The sequence below is a fragment of the Hemitrygon akajei genome, chromosome 3, assembly GCF_048418815.1.
Source record: "Hemitrygon akajei chromosome 3, sHemAka1.3, whole genome shotgun sequence".
NCBI lineage: Eukaryota > Metazoa > Chordata > Chondrichthyes > Myliobatiformes > Dasyatidae > Hemitrygon > Hemitrygon akajei.
Window position 1 is genome coordinate 87,765,476 of NC_133126.1, and position 24,407 is coordinate 87,789,882.

General features: G+C 40.9%; 1 protein-coding gene across 3 annotated transcripts in view; it reads left to right on the top strand.

Moving 5' to 3' along the window:
* LOC140725179 (transmembrane protein 121) overlaps positions 1–22,464 on the top strand; it is a 124,450-nt gene extending 101,986 nt beyond the window's left edge. The window contains exons 2-4 of one of the 3 annotated variants that reach the window (XR_012098288.1): positions 20,951–21,010; positions 21,844–21,963; positions 22,049–22,464. The gene's annotated coding sequence lies outside the window, so the exon portion shown is untranslated. Of the gene's footprint in view, positions 1–10,420; positions 10,497–20,950; positions 21,011–21,843; positions 21,964–22,048 lie in introns of those variants that run through there. The other 2 variants (XR_012098289.1, XR_012098287.1) reach the window with 2 other exon arrangements.
* The last annotated feature ends 1,943 nt before the right edge of the window (positions 22,465–24,407 follow it).

Below are 24,407 nucleotides of genomic sequence, written 5' to 3' on the forward strand. Positions count from 1 at the left end.
GCTCATTCCTAGAGAAGTCAGGATGCTTCACTTTGATTACTCACACACTGAACCTATGTTCTGCGTGAAGGACACCAGTCACAGTTTGAATTTCCTTCAAAGACCATTTCTAATGAACTGGCTAATTCAGGAGTACTGGCACTTCCTCCTTTGAACCATTCACCTACACTAAGAACTCCTTACAATAGGGTCTCCACTTGGAGTGGGATCCTCCGAGCATCTTCCCTTGTGCTCCACTCCGCAGCTCCTGACAAAAGAGCTCCAAAGCAGACTACTGTCCTCCAGATTTTAGATCCCACCCAGCTCTTTTAAATCTTCGATGGCATCCCACTGGGCAAAAAGTTACAACACATTACCACGGCAAACCTAATTGGCTGACGCAACATTCCAAAGTTGGACAAAATGGCTCCTTATCTTTGGCCGAAGCCAAAACACTCTTACTAACAGGACACACAGCTTTTACAGAAAACTGCTAAAATAAAAATACCTTACAGCATAGCAGTAGAAATCTTAACTAAGGCATTACATGTGTCATAGTGTGCACTGACAGATGACTGAACCCAGGTGTGGAGGAATGACAGATTCCCATGTTGAGACAGAAACAAGAGGTTATTCAAAGGAATTCCAACAGAATATTGGTGTCTCACCAAGTGTTAGCGCAGGACGAATCATTCTCGAAACACACAAAGACCCCACAATCAGTGCTAATCAGGAGTCCGCTTTAAGTAATCATAGTATATTGACAGCCCATGCCAGTCAAAATAAACCTGACAAGATTAAACAGAAAGCACAAGGACTTAACAATTCTAGATAAGACAACAATTAACAAATACAGGTGCACTGGCCCACAGGAATTATGACAGTTGTTAGAGTCATACGAGATTCCTTGTCCTTCTTCTAAACTTCTATGACTAATTGGTAATTGGCTTATTATTGTCACATGTACTGAGGTACAGTGAGAAACTTTGCTTTGCATGCTATTGATACAGATCATTTTACAACATCAATACACTGAGGCAGTGCAATTGAAAAACATTAACAGAATGCAGAATGCAGATTACGGAGTTACAAATGCAGAATACTGATGCAATATATCCTGTTTTTGATGCAGATATAGTGTTACAAATGCCAAATATAATGTTGCAATGCAGAATATAGAATATAGGACCAAACCCTCTCTCTCCCTATACACAAGTCCTACCAGCTCTGCAGTCTATTAAATAAACTTCTGGTGCACCCTTTCTATGACAACATCAGATTAGATTACTACTGCACACACAACTCCAGCTGGGGTTCTCACTCCGGCCCTGTACAACTTTTGCCAGACAGCTCCTGTACTCAAATTATCTTGCAATGAAGGCCAACTTCCTCTCATCCAATGATCTTTCACATCCTGATCTCAAACCCCTCAATGATAGCTCCCCTGTGATATCTCTGACTGTGATTTTTTTTTAGGGGCTGACAGCTTCTCCTTCCTCTACTCTTCCTGTTGTGAGCTCCAGAACTGCTGTTCTTTCCTAGGTGACTTCTCTCCTTTGGACAATCATTAATGACATGTCCAACATCACTGAGATAAAGCAGACAGGCTCTCTTGTTAACAAGCCTGAGTCATGGGCGCCATAATATTTCACTTTACATTTGTGCACTTGAACTGATCAGCAATGTGACGGTGATGTCATCTTCCTTTGACCAAACCCACAGTCAAGACTGCAAATGCCAGGTTGAATTACTCTGGTGAAATTACATTACTACACATACATGGCCTCTTTAACTCAATTATACAGCACACAATTGTCTTCAGATGGCCCTTTGAGATTACCAAGCAATATGTCTAGTTGAAATCAAATAAAGCTTGTTAGGGTTAACCCTTTGAAGTCCAGAGTGTGATCCCATTAGCCCTGAAGTTGAAAGCAATGCTTTCAAAGAAAGGCAACCTTGTATTTTAGCACTTAAGTATATTAAAAATACTTTTAAAAGGTAAATGTTAGTATTGATAGAAAAGGGACCATTTTTATACACCAAGGCCTCACGAGGCAATGAGTTATTGCCCAGATAATCTGTTTTTAGTAACATTGATTGAGGAAAACATATTGGTTAGTCCAAAAGGTACCATTGGATCATTTCTCTCATCCTGACAAGTAAAATGGTGCTTTGCTTTAACATCTCATTTGAAAGTCACCATCACCGACGGTAGATCATTTGGCCTTTGCTCCCCAACAGTACAGCAGGTCTCACACGCAGGAGATCATGGTGCAAAGTGGCTGGCCCAGCATTTCCATACTGTAGCAATCTACAGTCTCCATCTTCAAGCTGGAACAGAGGGCGGCTTGTCACTGCTCAGCCCTTCACTCCGGTCTGAAGCCTGTTTCTGGCCAGGCGGTGAAAGCATGTTTGATACCAATGTGATTTCAGTAAACACATCCAAAACACCCATTCTGTTAGAGAATTCCCCTTCCTATTGTCTGAAACTTAATCTCAATCCATCATTATTCCAATCAATGTTTATGCATTTGATCATGACATAAACCACATAAATCTCAACATGCTCTTTGAATGTTTCCTTAGTGCATGTCCATCTGTCCCATGCACTGCTGCCTCATTGGCTGCAGCACAGATAAATCAGTACACCTGTTAGGACAGACACTGTCCCTTCTCAGGTCCTGAGCAGCTAGAGGTCAGTTATCCATCATTGTACAGCCTCCAGGTTCCAAATATTCATCATGAGCACCCATCAAGCCTCCTCCAGAGGCTGGCCCAGGTTAGCACAACGCTTTACAGTACCAGGTACAATTCACCCCACTGTCGGTAAGGAGTTTGTATGTTCTCCCAGTGACTGGGTGGATTTCCTTTAGGTGCTCCAGTTTCCTCCTACACTCCAAAATATATAATTTAGTAAGTTAATTGGTCACTGTGAATTGTCCAGTGATTAGGCTAGAGTTAGATTAGGAGTTGCTAGGTGCCGCGGCTCAAAAGGCCAGGAGGGTCTATTCTGCGCTGTATCCCAATAAATAATGGGCATCTTTCTCCCCCATCTGCTCTATCAAATCCCTTCACAATTCTTAGCAGATGTACTAACTGTCTCTTCCTCTTCTCTACTTAAAGGAAAAGATATTCCAGTTTCTCCACAGTCAGTGAATCAGGGCAGCACAGAACATAGAGCCTAAACGCAAGAGATTCTGCAGATGTTGGAAGCGTTGAGCAATACACACAAAATTTCGGAGGAACTCCGCAAGTCAGGCAGCATGTATGGAGCGGAATAAACAATCAACATTTTGAGCCAAGACCCTTCATCAGGGCATACAATGAATGACCCTTCATCAGAAAGTAGAGACTCTATTTCACAGTCCCAATGTCTGGCTTTAGTCCTAATCTTTGGTACCGTCTGTGTGGAATTTGCATGTTCTTTCCAATATATGTGAGTTTTGCCTGGGTGCTCTGGATTCCCCACACCACGTAAAAGCTTGTGAGCTAGTAGCCTAATTGGCTGATGTAAATTGCCTCTCACGTGCTGGCAAGTGGTGGAGTTTAGGGGTAGTGGCAAAGTGGGGAAATGAATAGGATTAAAATGGCTGCTGGATACTTGGTGTGGACTGAAGAGCCTGTTTCGGTGCTATGTGTCTCTCTGTATTAATAGGATTTCCAAGTTCCGTCATTGTCCTGCCATTGGGCAGAGATTAAACTCAAAGGTTCAGCTGCATGAAATCCAGAGAGGAAAAAATCACAGTGACATTTTACAGAATGTGCTTTTTATGCCTCGTTTTGAACATTGTCCCTTGATCTTTATAAAATGTAAAGGGAAAGGTTGGTTGTACAGTTGCCAAACAAGGAGTCTGTTTGTATTCTAATTCAGCTGGAAAGGTGAAGCAGCACGGGGTTACCAGTGGGAGGCGGGGAATTACATTCTGTGAATGCATATGGTATGGGAAATCTAATAAACAGCAAAGAAAAAGGTTACAGAGAATAGTGGACACAACCTGTCCCATCACGGATCCACTGAAGAAATCAACAAGAGGCAATTTCTCAGGAAGGTGATATCCACAACCCAGGCCGTGCCCTCTTCCCGTTGCTGTCATCAGGCAGGAGGCAGTCAGCAGCTGTCGATCCCAGGGGATCATGGGTTTGTGACTCTGGTGTCCTCTCCAGGGCGCAAACCTGGGCAGGAAGATTTGAAGAACCGGGTGTTGCCCATGCAGCGGGTTCCCCCTCTCCACGTCACGAGTGTAGTCCAAGGGCAGGGCAAGCGTTGATACAGCTTGACACCAGTGTCATCGCAGAGGTTGCCAGAGTGAAATTGTAAACAATGTCAAACTGCTTTAGGGACCCCCGCTCCGGATTTCTTCCTCAAGGTTTACTCCTGAAGCCTGTCTTATGGGTGGTCATGGCCACAAGGCAGCAAAGGTTTAAAATCAGAGGTTTCCTTCCCCTAGGTGGGCTGCCATCTAAGGCTGAAAGGCTAGAGGTAAACAAGCCTGAAGACCCACAGCTCAATGTTCAACAATAGCTTCTTCCCCACTGCCATCAGATTCTTGAACTGAAATGAAAAGCCCTTATTTTACCTTAGACTGTACTTCCCTCTATTTGCACATTTTTGTGTATTTTGTTGTGTAAGATGTGTATAATTTATGTCAATTGAAGTTTTATGTGATTTATGTTTGCAATGTACTGCGCTGCAGCAGCAGCTAACTTTAATCGTACTTATACCCTGGGTATGTCCGCCCATGACAGTAAACCTGAACCTAAAATACAGGGAGCAGGAACCCTTCAGGCATAGAGTCAGAAATGGTAACCATAAGTTGAAAGCAGGCGGAAGAACCCAGAATTAATACAACCAGAGAATTAACTGCAACACCATGACCTTAGCTATCCATTAAATGAGGTGAAAAGGATTTTGAATTAATTCTCCTGTCTGAAGCCAAAGCATAGACAGAAAAGCATTACTTAGCAAAGTGAATTACATTCCCTTCAGGATCAGGGACTGTTTCATCACGTCCCATTGGAAAAGTCTTGAGTTGTTCTGATGAAAAATCGTTCTTCTCCCTCTAGCAGGACCTTGTTGCTATAGATATACTGTTTAAAGTATCCCGACAGGTTGCACCATGGTTTGATACCGCAGTTCAAATGCAGAGGGTATAAGACACCACATACTGTAGCAAACACACCATGGGCACATCCTTCCATATCGTTGGTAATATCTACTGCCTGAAGAAGGCAACATCCACCAACAAAGATCCTGGCGTTCAGACCATGCCACCTTCTCACAGCTGCCACCAGGCAGGAGTTACAGAAGTCCACGCCACCAAGTTCAAGAGCAGCTGCTTCCTTTCAACTGCTCATTTCTTGAACCAACTTGCACAATCCTAATCATTAACTCAGTATAGCAACACTTTATCACTTTGATCACTTTGCATTAAAATTGACTTCATGTTTTTCTTTTCAAAGTACATTCATTATCAAAGTATGAAAACAGAATACAAGTCTGAGATTTGTCCTCCCTCAAGCAATGTTTTTTTCCAATTGTGCTCTTTCTTGTAAAATTGTGTATAACTTATGTTTAATTTATGTTTTTTTTGTGATGGGAGTCACCTGCCACTCACTTCCAACTCATCATCTGCAGCCTATTTAAACCCATCTCTCACCCAAAGTCCTTGTTCACCCATCGAACCAGCCAGTCTCATACTGTGGCTTCGAGCCTTCAGATACCTTCTTGACTCTATTGCATCCTCCCTGTCCCTCCATTTCTTTCTGCCTGCTCCATTAAAGAGACATTCCACACAGATGCCTCATACGGACTTCCACCTCCACTGGTCAATCTTCTTTAGTCTATCTGTGCAGCTGCAGGAGATACATACCCAGCATTTTAACTCTTCGCTTCCCACCATTCAGCCACCAAAGTACTCATTCCAAGTGAAACAGGATAGACTTTCCTTTCTTTCAATGCTGTCTTTCCTGCGCTGGAGAAACCGAATACTTGACAGAGTTTCTGCACTTATTCAACAAGGACAACTCTGAGCTTCCAATTGCCTGACATTTTAAGTTTCCACCTGATTCCCACTCTGAACTTTATCACTATTCATTGCATTTAAACCTTGGAGCTTTCACTTAAGCACTTGCCTTTCTTCTTTTATCCTCATTTCTAATCGAAAAGAATGACACATGCTGAGATCAGGTTCAAGTTCAACTTCAGGTTTAATCGTGATTCATTCACATACATGAATACAGCCAAACGAAACTGCGATCCTCTGGGGCAAAGGTGCAAACACAGAACTAACTATCACACATGACACACAGCACATATAGCACATATAATTACGAGAGGACAATTTTTTAAAAACCTAGAAAAAATATAGCCCAAGTGCCTGAGTGTCATGGCCTGCAGATTGATGGTGCATGGATGTTGCCCTGGAACAACATCTCTGCAAGAATGTCCTGAGGCAGTTCCTCTTATCGCACAATGCAGCCGCAGATTAACGCAATCCAGTTTGCCTTCCACCGAGCGAATACTGGAGAGCAGCACCAACACAGAATGCAATGGCACACATTGCATCAGGGACCCCCTGATCAGAGAGCATCAGGCTCTCCCACTGTTGTTCTCGCCAGAGAACCAGTGAATCAGACTCATAGTATTCTACATTACCAGTGTCCAACAGAGTCTTACAACAACAACAGAGATGTCCAAGACAGCCACCTGGACAATCCGTAGGATCACACAGCACCTCAGTGCACCAACTCTGATCCCTTCTTCCCCATGTGGATGAAGCAGACTGCAACAAAGTTCAACTGCATCATTATCCACCAACTCAGTAGTGAGGTAGACCTGCAGTACTTGATGTTCTTTATAAGCAGCGGTGTCTTGTGACTGAGATAAAAGATGCAATTCTACCTTTGATTGGACCCAGAGAGACCACTGCATCTGTACATGCTGCCATCTTACCAGATATGATGTTTTTCTTTGCAGATATATGGTAAATTATTCATGATTAAGGTTCTTTGAAACTTTGAATTGAAATGCAGTGTCTTCTTTTAGGTTTGAAGAACTAATTGGAACACTGGAAGAACACTGAAGAACACTGGTTATTTCTGTATGACAAATCTCAGTTCAACAGCTCTACTAGAAAAATGACTTACTCTCACAGCCTACGAGCAAAGACTTAAAGGTCAAAATGACTACAGAAGGACATAAACTGGATCTTGGGACCATCTGATTAATTTTTTCCTTATGACTAAGGAGGCCTAATCTGTCCATTAACATTATTTTAAAGAAATGCTGTGGAGTTCTCTCCTGTGCCCTGGCTAATATTTATCTCGCAACTAAAGTCAGATCAATTTGCCATGATCACTGCTGTGTGTGGGAGCTTTCTATGCCTGAATCAGCCACTATGTTTCCTGCTTTACTGAATAATAATGCTTCTTTTAAAGTTCAAAGTAAAATCTATTATTAGAGTACATACATGTCACCACATACAAACCTGAGATTCTTTTTCTGTTTATTCTGTTCCTCTTGGTTCCACAAGGACTATTGAAATATCTTCTTTGGCTTTTACTGGCTTCAATATGCCTTTCAATTGGGCTGGGCCTGGCAGCAAGCTCACCACAATTTTTTGGTGTGGTCTGCCTGGTGAAATACCACAACAGGTTGTCCATGATGTTCTTGTAACTGCATGTTGACCTCTGGGAGGAAGAGGGAGTGGGCCACTATCCCGGATAACCTTGAAATGCACATTTGCCTGCACAAGATCTATGAAAATTACCCTTCATCTTTAGGCACACAATCCATTTTGCGGTTCTTGATCTTTTTAATAATGAGGATGTATGGTCCACATCATGAGAATTATTTCAGGCAACCGGGGTCAACTTTAATCCATATCTATATTACAAAAGTTTCCTTAGTGTAGCTCTTAAGGACAAGAATCAGCCCGAGTGAGCAGCAGGTAAACTGGATCTAACCTCACTTCATTCACCCATATTGCTGAGAGAAGTGTAGACAGCCAAAGAGAGGAGGAAAAAAAAATTAAAACGGAAGAATTGAAAACAAGAGACTTGCTTCGTATGAAGTTGAAGGGAAGATATAAAGTGGAGCCATACTGACGTGAAAATTTGATTAGTGTCAGTCTGGCAACATAACACACAGTAACTTTATAACCAGAGGCAATTTTAAAATGCTGTGTTCTACCCCACCCCCATAATTCCTGATATGCAGAGACACAGACAATGTTGAGATACTGTGAAACAGAGAGGGTATTATGCAAGTCTAAACTCTGATCATTGCAAACCAGATGGCTAAGGAGATTATGGCAACCAGCAAGAATTTGGAAGCATCAAACATCAGGTATATTATAGAAAAAGAGATGACCTATAACCATATGGTTGGCTATAAAACTAAAACAATGTCTGAAAACTTTACAAAGAAAGGATTCTCATGAAATGATTGATAGCAATAACTCTGGAGACCAATAACTCTAGTAGAAGACCCCAAGTTTCTCTCTCTCAAAGAGGAACTTGCTATATCGAACCCCAGCCAGTTCACCCTGAGTAATACCTGAAAAGACTAAATGAGTGTTGGATGTTGTGAATCTGCTAAAGAAGTTGTCTAGCCAAAGGGTTAGTGATTTTTTTTGTTGTATAGCGAACCTTTCAGTTGTTTGAACTAATCGTTATTAATAAAGAGTTAGAGCAGAAAGGCAAAGTCATTGTGTGCTGGGTTTGTTGTATTTTCCGTTTCTTCTTAAGCCCAGAAGCCCATCACCCCTACTGGGGCATAGGCCACTGATAACTGCTCACCAGAATCGTCTGTCCTGGGCCAGCCTTTCAAGTTGTCCCCAGGTGTAGCACATCTTCAATGGTCTTTCCCCTCTCAGGGATGAGGTCTTTAGAAATTCTGTTGCTGTTTCTCTAGTACTGGGCTTTAACAGGATGCGTTGCAAGACCCATGCCCAACCCTCCTCTTTTTGCACCCAGACTTGGAGTCATCCATGGTAGATTTGGTTTGAAGCATGCACCATTTAATTTGCTTCGGTTGGCAACAGAGGTCTGTCCTTGACTTCTTGGGAAATGGCACCAGCCTAGTTCCTCACAAGAGGGTAACAATTTAGTGTTGAATCATAGAGGGTGGACAGGAAGTAAGGTGATTAGGAATTACCAAGATATTGGTAACAATTCCAGGATGTCTTGCAGTGTGGGGGCTGCATGATTAGCCATCCTACAGAGCAAAGGGAGAAAGGAATCACGATTCTAATATAATGGTCCCACTTAGAGAAAGGGTAACCTATACCTTTCATAGATTTAGTAAAAAAAAATATTCCAAAGTATATTATAGGGAATTTAAAAAGCTTTGAAGTCACTGTAAACAGCCAGTTGATTTGCCAACTCCCTGAGAAAGGAATGAAATAAATGGTTAGTTTTGATAGTTGAAGAATCAATATTATCTAGAATATTGGGAAGAACTTTCTATTTTTTCTTCAAAACAGACCCATGGAATTATTAATATCCACCTGAAATTGCAGCAAAGACCTTGGTTTAATCTCAAAGAAGCTACTATCATAGTGCAGCACCCCCTCATTACTACATAGAGGCTCATTCAAGATTACGTTTGGTTTCTTAGGGGCACTTAAACTATCATAAGGACATAACTGGTGAAGGTGCAGCAGAGATTCACCATGATGTTGCACTACATTGGCGCACTTCAGTTGAAAGGAGAGATTGGATAGCCTGGGTTTGGGAAGTAAACTAGTGGAATACCGGCCAGTGGTAGGTTGCTAAAGAATGTCGACGAATAGAAAGATCTTGGGGTTCAAATTCACACTTTCCAGAAGGTGGCAGCACAGGTAGAGAGGATGGTGAAGAAGGGATATAATAATCATGCCTTTATTTGTTGGGACCTACAATAGCATATAGAAGTTGGAATTCATATTCCAACTTTACAAACACTAGTTAGTCTGCACTTCACACAAAATGCTGGAGGAACTCAGCAGGTCAGGCAGCATCTAGGAAAAAATTACAATCGACATTTTGGGTCAAAACCCTTTGGCAGGACTGCATTTTGTGTGTTGCTTGGATTTCTAGCATCTGCTGATTTTCTCTTGTTTGTGATTAGTCTGTGCTTGCAGTACTGTGTGCAGTCCAGATCACAGTGCTATAGAAAGGGAGTGGCTGTGCTAGGGAGAGAACAGAAGAGGTTCACCAGGGCTTTAGTTATAGGGAGAGATTTCATAGGCTGAACTTGTTTCCCTGGAGCAAAGAAGGCTGAGAGGTTATCTTAAACACAAAAGATCTGGCAGATGTTAGAAATCCAGAGGAACACACACAAAATGCTGAAGGAACACATCAGGTCAGACAGCATCTATGGAGAGGAATAAAGAGACAACTCTATGGGCCCAGATGCTTTATCAGCTCTCTATTCTTCTCCCTAGATGCTGCCTGACCTGTGGAGTTCCTCCAGCACTTTGTGAGGAGTTACCTGACAGAAGTATTTAAAATTATAAGAGGCCTAGCTTGGGAAGGTAATCGTACATTTTCAACATTTTAAGGGTATCAAAACAACAGTAGGTAGGTTTAAGGTGAAAGGAAGGAGTTTTAAAGGGGAATTGAAAGTTAATTAGTTGGAATCTGGAATGTTTTGGTTGAACAGGTAGTGGAAGCATATATTCTCACAATATTTAGGTAACTTGAAGACAAGCACTTAAATCATCAAGACATAGGAAGATATAGACACAATGAGGTTTTAGTAAGCAGTATTTATATATAATAGTTGTAGTGGACACAGAGGGCTGAAGGGGCTGTTTCTATGCTGAATATCCCAATGCTTCTGTGACTGTCATCAAACCAATGCAGGGCTGGCCTCTATAATGAACAACTCTATGACTTTAACTGATAAACTTCTATATCCTTCTGAGATAGAAGGGAAGGGGTGAACACTGTCAACCTGCCATGCTGCCATCACATTTGGCTCAAAAAGGCCTTGACATGCTTCCTAAATTATGTTGCTTGGACCATGGATGCAATATTTCAGCCAAGTGATTTATAAAATTCTTCAACGCCTTGAGCACCTCTCTTGCATTTTCCCTTAATCATCTTTGTTCTATGATCAGCTTAATTGGTGTTGGGTCAAGGAGCTTCAATCCTGTGGATAATGACTCCAATAGACTGTATCAACAAGTAGCTCCCATTTAAGACAGCATCTTGTCTACAAAATCAGACAGCATTTGGCGGCAGTTCAGAGTATCCCATTCCAATGGAATAAATCATGTTACAGTATGAAGCCATCTGTCTTGTCAGAACTAATGGGTTTTTAGGAATACTTTTCTTGAGGGGAAATCATCTGTTTATGCAATAGCATGCAGACATAACACGCTGGTAATCATTGGCTAAACTCTTATTGTCTGTACAAGAACTGAGAATCAGCAGGCATCCTCTATGCTCCATCATTTTCAAAAAATGCCAGCGTACTTTTATTCCCATCAATAACCCTCAGTAACATTGGTTTGACAAGAAATATTTGCAAACTCAGCCAGCCTTAGGACTCTCTGAATCAAATTATTCGGCTTTCTTTTGGAAGAGAGGTGACCTGTAACAAACAGCTATGTCCTTAAAAGTGGTTAATCTTCCACTCCATAGTTTGGCAGTAACTGTTGCACTGATGAATGCCACACATACTTCATAAGCTGCTCAGTGACCTTACACCTTTTGCCTGTTTCACCTTTCACCTTCTGCCAATCAATAGCATTGCTTGTACATCTTGGGGCTTCATATCCTGAAGGATGATCTACCCACCTAGTGGGTGAGGAGGTAATCCCTATGGCATTTAAAAATGTTGGCTATGGCTGCTGATGATGTCTTTTAGGGCATAGAAATAAAGATTGGGGCAAGGAATATAAAGATTGGGGTGGAGAATATAAAAGTTGGGATGCTATGTTTCAACTTTATAAAACACTGGTTTGACCACAATTAGATGATCAGGTACAGTTCTTTTCACCATGCTTTAGGGATAATATGATTATGCTGGAGAGATTTCAGAGGACATTCACCAGATGCTGCCAGGATTGGAAGTCTTTAATGAAAGGGAGAGATTTTATAGGATCTGTATCTTTCCTAGCCAGGGTCAGGTACTGGAAGACGATGTGATGGATATTTGCTTCCTGGGCAGTGAGACTCTTGCTCATATTTTGCTAAGCTCACTTTCTAAGCACAGCTACTGACATTGTAAAATTAAACATTAGTAAGTAAACTTCCAACTAATATTGCCTTGTTTAGCTTCTCATGGTAAATGGAAGCTATCTTCAGTTCTTAAAATGTAAATGGAAAGCAGTAATCAGCTTGAAGTTAAAAACACAGCTTTATAAACAAGCTCTGTAACAGCAAACATTTTGTCAGTAGAAAGCAGAGACTAGCTTACAACACTCAGCTTATTATTGTTCAAGAGATACAGTATAAGACAATGGGTTGTTTAATTTGGCTTTTTTCAAAACAGACAAAGCTGACTTAAGTTGCTTAGTTCAAGAAAGCTTGCAAACCAGATGGATAATATAATTTAATGTATCAAATAATTGATGTGTTTATAGTTGGAAGGTTTCATGTACTCAAAGAAGTTAGCTTTACAGCAATAGCTTGGAGCTCTGTTTCCAAGAAGCTTTTAGACATTTTTCTATAAAAATGGTATCTGAGGAAATATCATATGTATGTGAAGTCACCCAAGTGGCAAGAAATGGTATGAATGTACAGTAGAGGCCAGTTCAGACTTATTAATAATGGGGTAAAGAACATCAAGAGAAACACAAGGTGAACTAGAATCCATCCCTCTGGCTTCAGTTTCGGTAATGGAGGATTTGTTTGTCTGTATCACTGGTATGCCTTTTTAGTTTGTCAGAATTGCACCTGTGTTTTGGAAATCTCTTGTATTTTAGAAATAGTTTGGAAATATTTAAGATAGAAATCCTTGCTGAGTTTTAAATGTGTTTTAAGAATGTTGATTTGATATAAACATGTATCACTGAAAATAAATGAATTGTGTTTCAAACTACTTTGTTAGCTGGAAGTGTCTTTTCCCTGGTCTCTGGACCCACCTCTCAAATAGTGGGTATTGGCACCTAAATTTGCCATGAAGAATAAACAGGGAAGTGAACTAGTCTTTGAAGATTGGATAGTTACAGTATAATCTCTCTTTAGTGAGAGTACTCGTGGGTATTTATATCAATTAGGGCTTAAGGTCTTCGTTTGAGTTTGCAGTCATTAAACCCATACATGACAAGAAGAGGGTGGATAATTTTGGTGCCTCTATTTAAGAAGCCAGGGAATAACAAGCCAGGGAGCTATAGGTGAAAGAGCCTAACATAAATGGTGTTAATGAATGCTGGGAATTCTGAGGTATGTTTGCATTTGGAACAGCAAGGACCAATTACGAATAGTCATCATGGTTTTGGACATGAGAAATCATGTCTCATGAATATGATTATATTTTTCAAAGCGGTGTCCTAGAAGATTTATGAGGGAGTGTAGCAGATATTACACACACGGATTTTACCAAGGACTTTAATAAGGCCACACATGATAGACTGGTCTAGAAAGTGAAATTACACAGGATCCAGGGGAGCTAATAAGTTAGCTACAATACTGGCTTGCTGGAAGGAGTCAGAAGATCGTAGTGGAGGGCTGTTTTTCAGCTTGGAGGCTTGTAACAAGTGATGTGCCAGAGGAATAGGCAATGGGTCCCCTGTCATATATAGGAATGCTTTGGATGAGAATGTAGGTGGCATAATAAGGTTATGGATGACATCAAAATCAGTGGCGCGATGCACAGCAAAGAAAGTTGCCTGTGGTTACAACAGGAACTAGATGAATTGGGAAAGTGGTCCAAGCAGTGGCAGCAGGAAGTTAACTCTTAAAAGTGTGAACTGATTCATATTGGAATGTTAGACCAGGCCAGGACATAGACAGTGAATAACAGGGCCCTGGGGAGTGATATTGAACAGAGAGAACTAGTGCCACAAGTACCTAGTTCCCTCAAAGTAATGACACAGGTAGATATGGTGGTGAAGAAGGGGTGTTGCACACTTGTCTTTATTATGTGGGGCATTGCGTACAGGAGTTGGAATGCCTCATTACAGCTGTACAAGTTGATTGTCACAATGTGCTCTGGCAATATCAGAACCCAGTGCAGAGGAACGACAGACTCTGATGTGAGAGCTAATTCTTGATAATTCCAACAGAACATCGGTGGCTCAGCTGAGCAACACTGCGAGAAAATACATTCTCAAAACAAAGGCCCTGCAATTAGCACTAATTGGGCATCCACTTAAATAATACAAGTAACACAGAATCCCGAGCCTATCAAAACAAACAAGCATAAGTAGAAAGCACCAGGAGACCACATTACAAAGAGCGACTCACTGGAGAATGACTGTCATTAAACAACAATTAACCAATTCAAGTGCTCTATAAACCTCTGAGCCCAATGCTCTCCAGCACCTCCAACAGGCCCAAAGAACTCACCACATCAATGATGAGACGGTACCTGGGTGGTGAGGATCTTTGATGATGGATGCTGCTTTTCTACGGCAACTTTTCATGTTGATGTGCTCAGTATTAAGGAGGGTTTTACCTGTGTGTGATGTACTGGGCCAAGTCCACTGCCTTTTGTAGAATTTTCTGCTCAAAGGCACTGGTGCTCCCATAGCAGGCAGTACTGCAGCCAGTCAGCACACTTTACATCACATATCTATAGAAGTTTGCCAAGGTTTTCAATGACATGCTGAATCTCTGCAGGCTTCTGAGGAAGTAGAGGTGCTGTCAGGCCTCTACTAACTGACTGGGATGGTGATGAAGATAGTTACGATATAGGCTTTTAAACCTCTAAATAAATTTTATTACCAAAGTACATATATATCACCATATATGACTCTGAGATTCATTTTCCTGCGGGCATAATTAGCAAATCTATAGAATAATAAACATAACAGGATTAATGAATTGAATTGAATTGACTTTATTTCTTACATCCTCCACGTATATGAGGAGTAAAATTCTTTACGTTACATCTCTCTCTAAATAAGAAATGTGAAATTTATAGTAATTTGTAATAAATAGTACGTACAACAGGACAGTCAATATAGCATAGAAGTACAATTGTATCAGCTTGAATTAATCAGTCTGATGGCCTGGTGGAAGAAGCTGTCCCCGGAGCCTGTTGGTCCTGGCTTTTATGCTGCGGTACCGTTTCCCGGATGGTAGCAGCTGGAACAGTTGTGGTTCAACCAAATCAGATCAGCCAGAATGCAGAAGACAACAAACTGTGCAAATGCAAATATAAATAAATAGCAATAAATAACAAGAAAACAAGATAATAAAATAAAGAAACCTTGAAAGAGAGATCATTATTTGTAGGAACATTTCAATGATGGGGCAAATGAGTGAATCCCCTTTTATTCAAGAGCCTAATGGCTGAGGAGTAGTAACTGTTTTTAAACCTGGGCATTGTGAGTCCTTAAGAGCTTCTCAGATAAGCATGCAAATGCATAGAGGTGGAGGGATATGCACCTTGCATAGCTCAGTGAAGTAGTTAATTCCTAGTTTCATTGGTTCAGCAGAACATTGTGGGCCAAAGTGTCTGTTGCTGTGCTGTTTCCTTCTATGTACTGCAATGATTCCAAATAGCTATTTGTTCCAAGCTTTGTTTAGCCTACTTTTCTCTCTGCTTCAGAAACAAACACTCAGGAACTCAGCAGGTCAGGCAACATCTGTGGAGAGACATTTAGAATGAGAGATAGAGGGATGTAGGTGGCATAAAATGGTGAAGGGAACAGAATGAACAAGAGCTAGCAAGTGACCGATAGTGTTGGTGGGGGAGAGGTGATAAGCTGATGGATGCTGCAGTAGAGAGTCTGAGTGAGAATGTAAAAGAAGAGTGGTACAACAGCTGAAATCACAAAGATGTTGGAGAGCACGAGAGATGGTCTCTCAGAACTAATATCTAACATTCAAAGTAGGAATACTTTGAGAAGCTTGAGGTGGGGTGGCGAAATGGAGACATTGAGATCTCTTGCCTGTTCTAGATGGAACAGCATATCTGATATCCAGGTTACCTGTTACCCCAAAATGCCCTCACTCTGAACCAGTCTTTATCCTACATCTCACTGCAAGGGAAGTTCTTTTCTGCATGACTGTCATGTTTGGAAAGCAGAAGCTTTTTTAATTTTATCTCTCAAATGTTCAAGGTTTAAGATGCAAAATAGCAATAAAGTTTAGTTTTTTCTATTCTGCTGGATTGCATACCCTACAATACTTTTGAGATTGGTTCGGTTGGCTATTAAGGCTGAAGTGCTGTTTAAGAAGCTGTAAATTTAATCTCAGTTATGTTATAGTTAGCTTTTGTATCACTAACCATGAAAATCTGTGTTTAATTAGTTGCTTTAATATGATAAAATATAACCAGGCACCCCAAATGAATGTTCCTCGAGCAAGGGTAAATAAAAGGATCAAGTGATAAAAACCACACTAGACTCACCATTTCCACCTGAGTGTGTTAAAGGTGGAGGTTGATAGGTTCTTGACAGGGCGAGAAAGGTTACGGAAAGAAGGCGGGAGAATAGGGTTGAGATGGAAATGGATCAGCCATGATCAAATAGTGGAGCAGACTCGATGGGCTGAATGGCCTAATTCTGCTCCTATGTCCTATGGTCTTAAGGCCTTATAGTCTTCCCCTTCTTACAGTACGGGATCTCAAGCATTGTTTCTGTAAGAAACACTGGGGTATTAATGCATCTGTAATTTTAAAGTATTTCTATTCCCTACTCACAGTTGCAATCACACATATAGATGGAATCAAACACATTTGGGTGATATCTTCACAGAGCACCTCCCTTCTGGTCACCTGCCACTTTAAGTCCCAGTCCCTTTCCCATTCAATGTTGTCACTTCTGTGCCAGTAAAGCCAAAGAAACTGCAGGCCATTTCCAACCAGGGAACGTTAGGCTTCTCAACTAAGCCTTAAGTTTTACAATTGCAGATTAAGGTTGTGCTATTCCTGTTTAAACTTCATCTTTAACCATTTTCATTTCTTTGTCAATCCCCTCTGAATCACTTCAACAACTTCCGTATGTTTCTTGTGCTCAGAATTTGGCGTTTTTGCTTCTTAGTCAGAAGGATCTGGGTTGAAGCCCATCTTGGCAGAGTTGAGCACAGTAATGATTACTGGCACACCAGTGCCATGCCCAGTAAATACTGAACTGTCATATATGCCAGATTTCACATGGGTATATTCATGGAAACCATCCTCCTTTCTACAAACTCTGTCTGCACTTCACACTGCCACGGTAAAGCAGCCAGCATAATCAAAAATCCCACCCACTCAGGTATTCTCTCTTCTTCCACCTTACATTCAGCAGAAGATGCTAAAGATTGAAAACACATTCCACCAGCTTCTGCCCTGCTACCCTGCTATTGAATGGTTCCCGTGGATGGTAAGATGGATTTGTGATCCTACAATCTACCTTGTTAGGATCTTGTACCTTATGGTTTGCCTGTACTGTACTTTCTCTGTAGCTTTTACACTTTATTCTGCATTATTATTTATTTTATGCTACCTCAACCGACTGCACAATTATTTGATCTCTAAAGGGGTTCCCAACCTAGGGGCCAGGGACCACTTGGTTAATGGTAGGGGTCCATGACATGAAAAAGGTTAGGAACCCCTGGGCAGTATGAACAGTATACAAGACAAGCTTTTTCACAGTACCTTGGTGCATGTGACAATACCAAACTAACTCAATACAATACAATATAATACATTAAGCTATGGTCCTGCATGCTCGCTCAGATGATATAAAAGATCCCATGGTGATATCTGTTGGAGATCAATCCTGGAAACCTGGCAGCTGGTTGTTATTTGGTCATTGTGAATTGTCCTGTGAAGAGGCTAGGGTTAAATTGGGGCATGCTGGATGGTATGGCCCAAATGGCCAAAAGGGCTTATTCCATGCTATATCTCAGGAAACAAACGAATAAATAAATAATTTGGGGGTTGTGAGTGAGCTGGAAAGTAGTTGAGACACTGTGGTGCTGAGGAGAATGAATAATGGAGGTTAATAGTTCCCCAAGTTCCCAGCAGTGCCAAATAACATCCCACTCAAAGTTACAAGGTCCAGGCTTTCCTGTAATTCTCCAAAAGAAATACCGAAAAGGAGCAAGACTACCATTCCTCTTCAACAACGCAAAGTGACCCACACTGAGAAGAGTCCAAAGTAAAGCAAAACTGTGGAATGACAGAGGCTGGTCTTAAACACAGGGAGTAGCGGGTGCATGGAACACACTGCCTAAGAATGTGGTAGAGGCAGATACTTTGGGGGCATTTAGGAAAATCTTAGATGGGCATATGGGTGAAAGAATAATGCAGAGGTATGCGAGAGGGAAGGGTTAAATAGATCTTGGAGTAGGTTAAAAGGTTGGCACAACATCATGGGCTGAATGTCTTGAGCTGTGTTGTAATGTTCTATGTAAAAGGCATAAAGAAGACTCTGCCACCCAAAAGTAAAGCCTCCTGTTATTGACCAGGGACATACATTATCAAATGATTTGAAGAATGAGCTACAGATCATTCTGAAGACCAAAGAGATGCAGGAATATGGAGGGAAAGCAGTAGCAGGGTATTGAATTTGGATGATGGCATTGTGTGGTGAACGAGGCTCAAGGAGCTCTACAGTCCATCATACTCTTATTTTCCATATAATTACAAGCTATGGGAAGCCCAACAATCAGTCCAAATAGGGTGACCATATGATAGATAAATGAAGTATTTAGGAAATCTGCAGGTTGTGTCTATGGCACCCCTCATCATACCATGGACCAGACAATTAACAGTTTGGTCTCTGAACAAATTTGACCATGGCATCACAGAGATAAAATCTCACTCCTCAAGAATATGAAATAAATTAACTACCCTCAGACTGGATTGTAACTGCTCTGCTGAGTCAGCCATAAGAAAGAAGTACCTTTATACAAAGGTTGTAAAAACCTGCCATTCTCAAATGTAATATGGTCAATTAAGCTTGCATCTGCTTCTCTCTGGGAGAGATAGAGTTCTATACCAGCACAGCATAAAGAACAGTGTATTTTTTATATATATATTGATGTAATGTGTTATCTGGCATTGCAAGTATCTTCTTCATCTTATCAACTTCTGCCCACACTTTCAAAACTTTAAAATATTCAATTGCTACTTCAAATTCTGTAATCAGTAATACAGTAGATACCTAGTGTATTACCTGTCTCCCCACAATATGCTGCAACTACAGGAGCATCAGAGGTGCCATATGCATGACAGACAAAAGAATACACCTACATTTACATCTACTGGAAGATTAATCACTCCAAGGCTATTTCATCTGTTGACAGTGATAGCCATGCCAATTTTGAATGCCAGTGCATTGGGAAGTTTTCCATTTTATGCCTTTGGTGCTTAATTTTGATGTAAAATGGAATCCGATATAACTCAATTCTTCCTTTACCGGTTTGACTTATTGGTGTCTAAAATCAGCAATGAATACATATGTTAGGTGAGGTGGAAATGTAGTTACGATCAGTGTTGGCACTGTTTATTCTATTGACAGGCTGCATAGGCAGCAGTTTCAACTCTGCACTAGTCATCTAGTTAAATTTCCTATCTTGTCAAATCAATACTTAGATTACTGACTTTCTTTGCTTTATTTATATTTTTCTTAAACTGTGAGCTGTGAAATTTCACTGTTCAAATGGTTCAATTTAATATCAAAGAATGTATTCAGTATACAACCTGAAAATATTACTCCTTACAGACATCCACGAAACAAGAAATCCCAGAGAATGAATGATCGAAACGTCTGAACCCCAAAGACCCATCCCTTTCCTATGCACAAGAGCAGCAGCAGATGCATCGACCCCCCCATCTCCTACCATGCAAGAAATAGCAAAAGCCCCCCGAAGATACCTTGATTGAGAGTCCATCAACTATACTCCGTAACCCAGCACTTCGGTATCTCAGACTGGCTCTCTCTGACCAGCAAGGGAGAGAGCACTCCTGCAACAGTGAGAGCAGAGACCAGCAACTCACTGTTCCAATGTTCCAATCTCCCACATTGCTTCTCCAAGCCCCTCGACTCATGGACTTGTATTAATGAGCACAATACTAATGTAATGTGAATGTGAATGTTGTGATAGTCCCATTTGCCCACATTTTCCTTGTATCCTTCTAAACACTTCCTGTTATGTTTTGTATCTTCAAAACATTTAACTATTTCAAAGGAAGAAACACGAGGCCGAAATGTGTCTAACTTCATTTTTACTTTAACTAAGCTGTGGAATAAAGTCTTTCCTGACAAGGGGAATCACTTTGCTTGGCAGGTGGGACTCACAGCTGTGAAGCAGTTTCGGTGTCTGGGGCCTCCTATGTGGTGATCACAGGAGTTGACTCTGAACTGCAGGGAATGGTTCTGACTGCTCTGGACACCTTTCTTCGCCTATTCTCAGCTTTCTCTCTCTTTATCCAACTTTTTTCTTTCTCACATTCCTTCTCTCTTTCATGCTCATGTTCTTTCTCTTTGTCTCTTCTCTTCTTTTTAACTTCTTGTACTTTTCTTCTTTCTAGGATGTGCATCTTGATCTTGGGAAGGTGCATTTAGTTCACTGGAGTATTCTGTTATTAATCCTTCTATTGCTCCCTTTATGATCTGATCTCTCCTCTTGGTTTCCTCAGCCACAACAAAATCTGATGAATCCTCTGTTTCTGTGATTCCATTGATTCCTTTCTATTTGGCCTTCCATTCATCCAGCTCAGCTTTGGTCTTTGCATCTACCCTTACAAGCAGCTTTTAATCTCTCATGTGATGTTCATGAAATAACCTTAAATCACACAGAGTAGATTCTAGTTCTTTATACTCACAAATGTCAAATGCTTGCAACTTTCTTGAAGCTCCTTGATCTTTTTTTACAGCTTAAAACGCGCCAGATTTCGCAAGAATTTTGATGATTGACATATCAGAAGCTTTCCCAGGTATGTTGCAGATGAAAACAGTTGTAGTCAGACCACTGCTTTCGTTACTTTCACAATTTCTCTGAGCAACATGGTCCTCCCTTGATCCAATATGCTTTCCAATCAGAGGCATCGAGGTTAGCACCAACAGCAGTATGCCCTCTGTTAGACCATGGTTCATGGTGAGCAGCATGGAGACAGTTGTGGCATCGTCCAGACACCTTTCTTAATTCCCTTTTAATTGACTCTATTGCAGGGAATATTGCATGCAAATGATGGATGGATTTCCAATCATGTTGTAGCTGTCTCAGCCAATCATGGCTCTACAACGCTGGTCCTCTAGTTTTTACCCCCTACAAGCTCAATGTGTCCTTTTCGTTGCTGTATTTCACTGTTACAAATGGGAGTTATCTTTTCTCCAATATAAGTTTTTAGTTGGATATCTGCAGGCCTCACTTCAGCATCTTTGAAATTCCATTCAACTCATTTTGTCGAATGATTGAAACAGTTGAGCTAATGTCTAATTCCATTTTAATTAATTTGCTGTTCACTTCTGGTGTAAGCCATTCTGCTTGTCTGTTGTTAGTGTTCACATTGTTAATATCAAGGGTACCCAGTCACGCTTATTAGATTTTTCATCAACAGCATGCAGATTAGTGCTCTTTTTGAAACTGCAGCTTGACTTTTTTTAGCTTTTTCTCTTCCCTATGCTGTTCCATTTATTTTTGGCTGCCCGGCGTGCTCTTTGCATGTGTCCTGCTTTGTTACATTTTCTGCAAGTTTCGCCTTTAACCCTGTATTTGTCTGGTGTATATGAGCCCCTGCCACAACGGTAACACAATTTGTTTGACTAGGCCGGTTTCTGTATGGACGTTGCAATTTTATTCACCTTCATCTTCACTCCTGACCACAACTCAATTGTGTCTCTGTCAACTGTTTGAACTGATTCAGCAATTTCAACTGCTCTCATAAATGTAAGTTGTGCTTTAGTTAGGAGCCATTTTTGAATGTTTTCTTGTAAGATTCCACAAACTAAATGATCTCTCTGTGCATCCTTAGGCCCATCAGTGAACTGACAATGCTCAGACAATCTCTTCAATTCAGCCACATATGCTGAAATGGACTTCTCTTCCTTTTGATTCCACTTATGAAATCGAAAACATTCTGCAATCAACAATGGCTTTGGTTATAAATGTTCCTGCATTACTTTCACAATGGCAGCAAAGCTCATTTCCACTGGTTTGGCTCGACCAGTCAAACTTCGAAGCAAACTGTATGCTCGTCCACCAATTACACTCAGCAAAACTGGTACTTGTTTCTCATTGGCTATTTCATTTGCTTCAAGATACTATTCAATTGGTGCATTATACATGAGCCAGTTACCGATGGAGCAATCCAATATGTCAATCTTTCCGATGAAGCCAGCCATTTCTGCTCTTTTGTTAATGAATATTAAACCTGGTACTCACTGTATATGAATTCTGTTGTTTTCTGCCTTTTATTTTAAACTTGATCATGTCTGCAGGTACTGCGCTTTTTTTTACTCACCATTCCTCACTGCGCTTTAACGGATCATCTTGGGTTCATTTTTTAAAAATACCTCATTGCCAATGTAATGTTTTGTAACTTCAAGACATTAAACTAATTCCAAGGAATCCGAAAAGTGAATCTAACTTTGTGTTTACTTTAAGCGAGGTGAGCATGTATCACGTGGTAGTGAGATGACAATATGTAATTCATATATTTATACATTGAACCCATAATGAATTATTTAAATCAAAAGACTGTTCAACCTACACACGCACGCACGCACGCACGCACGCACGCACACACACACACACACACAAAGATTACTCAAATATTGCTGTAATATTAAATTATTAAAGACAGAAAACCAAAACCTCCTAACCATGTACTCATCCAAATGTCTTGGAAATGTTAGAGTACTTGCCTTAGCCACTTTCTCAGACAGCTCATTCCATATACTTACAAACCACCGCATTGAAAGGTTGCTTTATACTTCCGCCTCTCACCTTAAACCTATGCCCTCTAGTTTTTACTTATCCTTCCCTGGGTAAACTCAATTGCCAACTAGGCTAAGATCAGCTATCAGCTATCAAAGTTAACTTCTGGGACATTCCTGCCCCATATGGCTCTAACTTCATGTATATTTTGACCGTAATGGATTGCCATACTGAACATAGTGATGTTATATGAGAGGGCATTCTGGGAAGAAGACTTACAAGTAAAATAGCTCACGCATGTTTTGTTTCCTCTCTTGTGTGTTATTTATGACCATCAGACTCCCCAGTACCACAAGCATTGGCTCAAAAGCCCCACCAGGCGGTCAGCTGAGCTCAGGGCAGAGTTAGGAGCTTGAGTGTATAGATTCACATAGTACAGAAATAAATCCTGACCATCAAGCATTTATTTACTCTAATCCTCATCTTCACACTAGAGGCAATTTACTGTGACCAAATAACCTACCAATCAGCGCAAGCCAATGTTAATCGGCCACAGAGTGCTTGGAGGGAACACAAGTCACCAGAGGTCAGGCCTGAACCCAGGTTGTTGGAGATATGAAGCAGCTGTTCTACCAGCTCCCACTGGCAAAACATATTAATCAAAGATGAAAAATAGCCAAGTTATTTTCTGTTGGGACAACACCATAAACTGGATGCATTTCCTTTTGTTGTGTAAGCATTGCCAGGTATCACAATAAATTAATCCGCAAGTGGAACTGAAAGGCAGGAGAAGAGTCAAGCCAGGAGGTTACAGATTGTGATGATATACTCTTCTACTGATAATCCAGAGTCCCGTGGATACTCAGATTTGAGTTGCCAGATCTGTTCTGAGATCATTTAGCATGATTGTCCTGCTATGGACAGGATAGAGGATGCCTTCAGTTTACAGACAAGGGCTGTGTTGTGGACACCCCTACTCATCTTGCATGGAGAGATGCACCTGTCTCAGTGAGGTTGGTGAGGATGAGGTCAAGTCCATTTGCTCCTCTTGTTGTTTCATTCATTTCTCACCTCAGATTCAGGCTGGAACAATGTCCTCCAGGCCTCAGCTCGCTTGAGGTAGAGCATAACTCACTATAGATGATGTTCAAAGATGTCCTTCTAGCCAGTGTACTTTCTTATTTATTGAAATATTCCCCAGCTCATCTATCTCACAAGCTATTGTCATCATAAATAAACATCCCAAATGTCCCCTTGTGTCCATAACCAATTATATTAAATCTATGCCAAGTTGAAAGTTGCAGCTGTCATCTTCAGTAATGAGTGAGGAGTACACAAGTGAGAATATTTCAAAGGCTGGAGAACCTGTATCTGCAGGACAGAAGGCAGCTATTTCATCCATTCTATCTGTGCTGGCTCTTTGAAAGTGCTGACCAATTAGTTCCACTTCTCTG